This window comes from Rhincodon typus, chromosome 7 (genome assembly GCF_021869965.1).
Source record: "Rhincodon typus isolate 14 chromosome 7, sRhiTyp1.1, whole genome shotgun sequence".
NCBI classification, from domain to species: Eukaryota; Metazoa; Chordata; class Chondrichthyes; order Orectolobiformes; family Rhincodontidae; genus Rhincodon; species Rhincodon typus.
Window position 1 is genome coordinate 93,540,775 of NC_063338.1, and position 9,201 is coordinate 93,549,975.

General features: G+C 44.7%; 1 protein-coding gene across 1 annotated transcript in view; it reads right to left on the reverse strand.

The window, feature by feature from the left end:
- The window catches only part of cfap65 (cilia and flagella associated protein 65), a 405,073-nt gene extending 404,993 nt beyond the window's left edge, over nucleotides 1-80 (reverse strand). The window contains exon 1 of the mRNA XM_048599270.1: nucleotides 19-80. The gene's annotated coding sequence lies outside the window, so the exon portion shown is untranslated. The remainder of the gene's footprint in view (nucleotides 1-18) is intronic.
- Nucleotides 81-9,201: the final 9,121 nt, after the last annotated feature.

Sequence of the window (9,201 nt, forward strand, 5' to 3'; positions counted from 1 at the left end):
CGGGGCCGTCACCCTCACCTCTGTCTCTCCTCCGCCGCTCTCTCCCTTAATCTTCCAGCGCCGCCGCCCGGCCGCCCCGTCCCCATGGCAACCGTCGGCGTCCCGGTTGGACCCCAGAGCGCAGGCGCGGAGAGGGGAGGCGGGGAAACGTACACTTTGCATTTACATAGCGCCTACCACACCCTTCCAGGACTTTTTTAGATTCATCAAGGACCTTTCTGCAGCGTTGCAAAGAGAAACAAAGGTTCGCACTTGCATAACGCCTTCCAGTTCCCCAGGGTGTTCAACAGTCGAAAAGTGGAGTCACTGCTGCCTATATAATTCTCAAAAAAATGCATTTATGTAGCGCCTTTCTTTACCTCAGATTATTGTGAAGACGCGTCTTAGTCAGCTGTTATAATTTAGGGACGGGGGCTGACAACTTGACCATGTCAAGACCCCACAGACTGCACTGCAAAAATGACCTCTTTTTGTTTCAGTGATAATGGTCAGGGGGGTAATTAAGTGCAAGCCCGTCTTTCTTAGTCGCTCACCAAGGTTAACTAGATCTGGATATGTGATTATTTTTATTCATTCACGGGATGAGGGCGTCGCTGACCAGGCAGCATTTATTGCCCAGAGGGCAGCTCAAAGACAACCACATTGCAGTGGGTCTGGAGTCACATGTAGGCCAGACCAGGTAAGGATGGCAGTTTCCTTCCCTAAAGGGCATTAGTGAACAAGATGGGTTTTTTCTGACAATTGACAATGGATTCATGGTCGTCATTAGACTGTTAATTCCAGATATTTTTAATCAAATTCAAATTCAAATTCCACCATCTGTCCTGGCAGGATTCAAACCTGTCTCCCCAGAATATTACCTGGGTCTCTGGATTAACAGTCCAGTGATAATACCACTAGGCCATCACCTCCCCTTCTGGCTCTCCTTATTATAAGATCCTGAGATGAGATGAATCTGGCCCTTGGGTGTCTGCTGTGGTCAAGTTAGTGGCATCCTCGCCACAGACTCATACCATGGGATTAGACATCGGGAGTGTAACAAAGGCTGTCTGGATTAATTCTGGGGGTGAAGGATTGTCCTTTGAGAAGATATTGGTTAGACTAGATTTACTCCAAATCACAGTATATAAATTTGTCTGGCATATGAAACGATCCACTTTTTCTTGGCACCAGTATCCTACACTCAGCATGTAAACTTACCTTCAATTTTTGAGCTAATAAAGTCAGAAGTTACACGACACCAGGTTATAATCCAACAGATTTATTTAAAATCGCATGTTTTCAGAGCTGACCTCCACATCAGCTGATAAATGTATGTTTTAGTGGTATGCTTGCATTAGGAATAAGCCCCCAATTTTCAGTTCAGAGATGCACATTTTACTGTTATATTAGCCCAATAGGTCAGTGCAAGGGATCAAGCAGGTGGTACCGGCCATGATATCATAAAGACAAAGTTAAAACATGTCCATGCAGAGTGTACTGGACAGACTGAACAGATGTGGGTCCTACAACAGCAACACCCAACAGTTCACATTCCACATTCCATAATTGAGGTGTGAGTCCACCCCCATTTGTGGGGTGAGTTCAGTAAACTTTAAAAGACAACTTGTTTGGCGTAGTTTTGAGTATATTCGTTAGAATTTTGAAGAACTAGAGGGAATCTCATACAAAATTCTTATGGGACTTTACTAGAATAGATATTAGAATGTTATAGAGTCATAGATCTGTCCAGCACCGAACCAGACCCTTAGGTCCAACTCGTCCATGCTGACCAAATATCCTAAATTAATCTATACAAGGGTTCTGAGGAAGGGTCACCTGACCCGAAACGTTTTCTCCTTCACAAATGCTGCCAGACCTGCTGAGCTTTTCCAGCAGCTTTGTTTTTGTTCCTGATTTACAGCATCCACAGTTCTTTTGGTTTCTAAATTAATCTAGTCTGATTTGCCAGCATTTTCCCCATATCCTTCTAAACCCTTTCTATTCATGTACCAACCCAGATGCCTTTTAAATCTCGTAATTGTACCAGCCTCCACCACCTCCTCTGGCAGTTCAGTCCATACACACACCACCTTCTGTGTGAAAACATTTGCCCCTTAGGTACCTTTTAAATCTTTCCCCTCTCACCTTAAACCTACACACTCTAGTTTTGGGCTCCTCTACCCTGGGGCAAAGATCTTCACTATTCACCCAATCCATGCTCTATATGATTTTATAAACCTCTATAAGGTCACCCCCTCGCCTCCGAAACTACAGGGAAAATAGCCCCAGTTTATTCAGCCTCTCCCTATACCTCAAACCCTTTAACCCTGGCAATGTCCTCGTAAATCTTTTCTGAACCCTTTCAAGTTTCACAACATCTTTCCTATAGACGCCAGAACTGAACACAGTATTCTAAAAGTGGCCTAATCAATGTCCTGTACAGCTGCAACATGACTTCCCAACCCCTACACTCAATGCACTGACCAATAAAAGTAAGCTCATTAAATGCCTTCTTCTGTACCCTGTCTACCCGCGACTCCACCTTCAAGGAACTTTGAACCTGCACTCCAACAGGCAACACTCCCCAGCATCTTATCATTAAATGTATAAATCCTGCCCTGATTTGCCCTACCAAAATGTGGCACCTCACATTTATCTAGATTAACCTTCATCTGCCACTCCTTAGCCCATCGGCCCATTTGATCAAGGTCCCATCATACCCTGAGGTAACTTTGTTTCAACTGTTGGAGCAAGTGGTGTCATTACAGGGCCACACCTATCAGGGACAAAGCTGAGGCATAATGACCACTCAGAGGATTGTGAATCCACAGACTTCGCCTCAGAAGCCTAAGGATGCTGAAACATTTTGTATATTCAAGTTAGCGGGAAGGAAGGCATAGGGTGGTGTAGTGAGGGAAAGTCTAACTGAGATAGAGAACCAGCCTGTACTGGGACAATTTGGGATAGGGAATAAATGCTCAAATTTCCGATGATCTCAATTTCTAATTAGATGCAAATGTTTTTCTGCATCAAGGAACACGTACAAAAATCATGCATATATCTCTTTCATAGTTTGTCTTTTTGAACAGGTCACTAGCATGAAGCTGGAGGCAGCAACCTAATGGGTGAAAACGTCCCCCTCAGACCCATAGTCTCCCTATGAGGCACTCCATCGCACAGATTAGCCAAGGAACTACAAAGGAGACTCAGGCACCTAGTCAACAAGTCACCCTACTCTATCCACTCAGCCCAAGAATTCCTCAACTCCGTCAAAGACATAAAGATAGATGACAAAGAGACCACGATATCATAGAATCCCTACAGTGTGGAAAAAGGCCCTTCGGCCCAACAAGTCCACACTGAACCTCAGAGCATCCCAGCCAGACCCATCCCCCTATAACCCACCTAATCTACACCTCCCTGAACAATACGGGCAATTTAGCATGGCCAATCCACCTAACTTGCACATCTTTGGACTGTGGGAGGAAACCAGAGCACCCAGAGGAAACCCACGCAGACATGGGGAGAATGTGCAAACTCCACACAGACAGTCGCCCGAGGGCTGGAATCAAACCCGGTCCCTGGTACTGTGAGGCAGCAGTGCTAACCACTGTGCCACCGTGCCGCCCCATCGTTTGATGTCACTGCCCTATTCACATCAATAGACATACCACTACCAAGGGAAACAATGACAACACTACTGGAACAAGAGCAAGACCCCAGTGAAACAATCTACAAGGACAACATGCTCAAACTATTGGACCTATGCCTCACCACCTACTTCACTTTCAATGGCCAAACATACGAGCAAATCAACGGGACACCCATGGGATCACCTATCTCCAGACTCGTAGCAGAAGCAGTGATGCAAAGACTAGAAAGGGCTGGCCTTCCGCAAATCCAATCAAAACTATGGATACGCTACGTAGACGACACCTTTGTCATCATTAAATGGACCAAATTAGAGGAGACACGCAAACTTATAAAACAGCCTCACCGGAATAAAATTCACCAGAGAGGAGGAGAAGAACAAACAGCTCCTATTCCTGGATGTCATGGTACAGCACAAGACAAATGGGGAACTGCAAACGAAAGTACACCGAAAACCACACACACTGACCAGGTACTGAACTTCAACAGTAACCATCCCAGCGCACACAAACGAAGCTGCGTGCAAACACTATTTAAAAGGGCAACGACACACTGCAGCAACACGGAACTACGCTAAGAAGAAGAAGAATACCTCTTCCAGGTTTTCAAGGATAATGGATATCCAAAGAACTGGGTCAGAAGATACCTACACGAAGAACATCAGAAAGATACTACACACCCCAATACACTCATCACACTACCCTACATCAGGAACACATCGGAACTCACCACAAGACTCCTTTGACCGCTGGGCATCAGAGTGGCACACAAGCCTATGTCAACCCTATGACAATGTTCACTCGAACTAAAGGCCCACTCCCCGCCATGGACAGGACCAATGTCATCTACAAGATCCCCTGCAGAGACTGCGAGAAACACTACATCGGACAAACAGGAAGGAAACTAACAACAAGAGTACATGAACACCAACTGGCTACAAAAAGACACAACCAATACTCACTCATCTCAATCCACATGGACAAGGAGAACCACGACTTCGACTGGGATAACACCAAGATCCTGGGAAGGCCAGGCAGAAACAAGCACGAGAATTCCTAGAAGCCTGGCACTCCACGAAGCATGCTATTAATAAGCATATTGAACTCGACCCCATATACATTCCACTACGAAGGAAACCCGGAAGTGAGGCAATCCATCTCAACGGACCCCAGAGTTTAAAAACCAGGCGGGTAAACACACCAACGCTCCATCGGAGGCTGCACTGAGGATATTACCCAGCGTGCTAGCGAAATGTCTGCGAAACAAGAAACCGGCTCGGCGAGCCAACCAACCTCAACAGCCCTATTTTCGTATTCAATTAGGTACTTCTTAGTGCAACTAGTGTTGCTGGTAATGAAAAATGGTCCCCAATTTTGTTTATTAATAGATGGGATACGGGTGTCACTGGCTGGGCCAGCATTTATTGCTCAGTCTCAGTTGCTCTTGAGAAGGTGGTGGCAAGTTACCTTCTTGAGCTGCTGCAGTTCATGTGGCATAGGTATACCCATAAATACATAAGGGAAGGAGTTCCAGGCTTTTAACACAGCAACACTGAAGGAATGGTGATGAATTTACTTGAGAAAGGATATATTGGCACTGGAGGGGGTGCAAAGGAGGTTCACTAGGTTGATTCCGGAGTTGAGGGAGTTGGCTTATGAGGAGAGACGGAGTAGATTGGGATTATATTCATTGGAATTCAGAAGATTGAGGGGGGCTCTTATAGAAACATATAAAATTATGAAGGGAATAGATAAGATAGAAGTAGAGAGGATGTTTCCACTGGCAGGTGAAGCTAGGACAAGAGGGCATAGCCTCAAGATTAGAGGGAGCAGATTTAGGACTGAATTGAGAAGGAATTTCTTCACCCAGAGGGTTGTTAATCTATGGAATTCCTTGCCCAGTGAAGTAGTTGACGCTACTTCAGTAAACGTTTTCAAAGAAAAGGTAGATTTTTTTTGAACAATAAAGGAATTAAGGGTTACGGTGAGAACGCGGGTAAGTGGATCTGAGTCCATGAAAAGATCAGCCATGATCTTATTGAATGGCGGAGCAGGCTCGAAGGGCCGGACGGCCTACTCCTGCTCCTAGTTCTTATGTTCTTATGAATTTCCAAGTCAGGATGGTGAGTCGCTTTGAGAGGGATTTGCAGGTGGTGATGTTCCCATGTATCTGCTGTCCTTGTCCTTCTAGATGGTAGTAGTTGTGATCTTGGAACGTGCCATCTGAGGATCTTTGATGAATTTCTGCAGTGCATCTTGTAGATGGTACACATTGCTACTACTAAAGCTGCTGGTGGAGGGAGTAAATGTTTGTGGCTGTGGTGCCAATCAAGCCGGCTGCTGTCTTGGATGATGCCAAGGTCCTCGAGTCCAGGTATTCATAGAATTCCTACAGTGTGGAAACAGGCCATTCAGCCCAATAAGTCCACAACAGCCCTCCGAAGAGCACCCCACCCAGACCCAATACTTCTGCATTTCCCTTGTCTAACCCACCTAACCTCAACATCGCTGAACACTACGGGCAATTTAGCATAGCCAATCCGCCTAACCTGCATATCTTTGGACAGTGGGAGGAAACTGGAGCACCCAGAAGAAACCCACGCAGACATGGGAGAATGTGCAGACTCCACACAGACAGTCTCCTGAGGCTGAAATCGAACCCGGGTCCCTGGTGCTGTGAGGCAGCAGTGCTAACCACTGAGCCACCGTGCCGCCCCTAAGGTAGGTCAGAAGCATTTTATCACACTTCGAGTTGTGTCTTGTAGATGCTAAACAGGCTTTGAGAAGTCAGGAAGTGAGTTATTTGTTGCAGGCCTCCTCACCTGATTTTGTAGTTACTGTATTTATATGGTCAGTCCAGATCAGCTTATGGTTAATGGCAACTCCCAGAATGTTGTTAGTGGGAATTCAGGAATGATAATGACATTGAATGACAAGGGGCAATGGTTAGATTCTGTCCTATTGAAGTTGCTCATTGACTAACACTTGTGTGGCACAAAAGTTACTTGCCACTGTCAGCCCAAACCTGGATATTGTGCAGATCTTGCTGCATTTAGACCTGGACTGCTCCAGCATCTGAGAAGTTGCAAACGGTGCTGAATATTGTACAATTCTGCAGGAAGAATATCAATGGACTTGTCAGCTCGGCAGAGCAGTGATAAATGGAATTCAACTTAAAGTGCGTGGTAATGCACATGAGGAAGGCTAACAAAGCAGAATTTTGGCCTTCATTGCGAGAAGTTTCGAGTATAGGAGCAGGGATGTGTTGTTGCAGTTATACAGGGCCTTGGTGAGACCACACCTAGAATATTGCGTGCAGTTTTGTTCTCCTTTTCAGAGGAATGATGCTCTTGCACTCGAGGGAGTGCAGCGAGGTTTACCAGGCTGATTCCGGGGATGGCAAGTCTGACGTATGAGGAGAGATTGACTAGATTAGGATTGTTTTCGCTGGAGTTCAGACGAATAAGGGGGGACCTCATAGAGAGTTATAAATTTCTAACGGGACTGGACAGGGTAGAAGCAGGGAGGATGTTCCCGATGGTGGATATGTCCAGAACTAGGGGTCACAGTCTGATGATTTGGGGTAGACCATTTAGGATGGAGATGAGGAGACATTTCTTCACCCAAAGAGTGGTGAGACTGTGGAATTCATTATCACAGGAAGTAGTTGATGCCAAAACATTGAATGTATTCAAGAGGTGATTAAATAAAGCACTTGGGATGAATGGGATCAAAGGTTATGGGGAGAAAGCAGGATTAGGCTATTGAGTTGGACGATCAACGATGATCGTGAAGAATGGTGGAGCAGGCTCGAAGGGCTGAATGGCCTCCTCTTGCTCCTATCTTCTATTTTTCTATGCTAAGTGTTTACACAATGAATGGTAGGACCTTGGGAAGTCCTCAAGATCAGTGGGACCTTGGTGTATATATATCTAGCAATCCCTGAAGGCAGTAGGGCAGGTAGATAAGATGGTTAAGAATACATCTGGGATTTTTGCTTTTATTAGCCAAGGCATATGATACAAGAGCATGGGGGTTATTCTAGAACTGTATAAAATGCAGTTTAATCCACAAATGGAATGTGTGGAGTTGTGATCACCATGTTATTGGAAGGATATAATTGCACAAAAGAGTGTACAGAGGATATTTACCAAGATGTAGCCTGATTTGGAGGTTCTGAGTAATGAGGGAAGATTAAATAGGCTGTGGTTGTTTTCCTTGGAACAGTGCAGGCTGAGAGGAGACCTGTTAAAGATGCTTGTGTTTATAAGGGGCATAGATAGGGTGGAGAGGAAAGTGCTTTATGCATTATTAGAGGGGTCAATAAAGAGGGAGCTTAGATGTAAGGTAAAAGTTAGAAGAGAAGAGTTGATGAGAAATGTTTTCAGTCAGAGGATGGTGTGTATCTGAAACTCACTGCCTGAAACAGTCAGAAACTCTCATTACAGTTACATATTACTTAGATATTTATTTGCGTTGCTGTTGCCTCCAGGATTATGGGCCAAAAGCTGGAAAAAGAGATTAGTGCAGCCAGATCTTTTTGACCATTGTGGACACAGGAGGCCTCCTTCCAAGCTGTAAACATTTGAGTCTATGAGATTCAATCATCAGCAAACATCCCACTTCAGACTTTATGATGGAGAGAATATCATTCATGAGGTGGCTGAGTAGGGTTGGGCCTAGGACACTACCGTGAGGTGCTGCTGCACAGATATCCTGGAACTGAGTTGACTGACCTCCAATAATCACAACTATCTTCCTATGTGCCCAGAATAACTGCAACCAGTGGACATGATTCCCACTGATTCCACTTTTGCTAGGGGTGTTTGATGCCACACTTGGTCGAATGCAGCTTGATGTCAGTCACTCTCACCTCATCTCTGGAATTCAGCTGTTTCATGCATCTTTGGACCAAGGCTGTAATGAGAAATTTATGCATAGGAAGGTCCCACTGTTTTGACAGTGGTAACAATGGATGATCAAGTTTTAACTTCCATTATTTGCTAAGGCTGAGATCTTTGATGGATTAACTTGCTTTTAATACTGACTTGAAATAACTGCCAAGATCACCTGACCACAATCTGGGGGAAATAGGGGAGATTGTTATCTAAAGGCATTGAAACAGGCAACTGAGCAATGTCCAGAAATGTTTTAATTCGTTCATGTATGACAAATCGACATGAAAGGTTGCCTGTGGAGTACCTAGCTTTGAGAGACGAGGGGGCCAGACTTTGGAATTCACAAAAGAATCTTACTTAAACAGTTGTTTTTGAGCAACAGAAAAGTCAAAAAACATGGATTGATAACAGCGGAATGACAGTCTCTATTTCTCTCTTCATGGTTCCTCCTCATCATTTTGGAAGACAGTACTCAGTGAAAAAAAAATTGGGAAAACAATCTTCCACTGAGAACTCAAGGATATCTACACATTCCACCACTGCTGATGATATGATGCAACAATTAATTAACAATGGTCTCAGGTTAAAAATCTAATATCTCAAAGACTCTAACAGTGCTTAAACAGTGTTGTATTCGTGTTTTCTGTCTGTATAAGACACTGTCTCCTTTT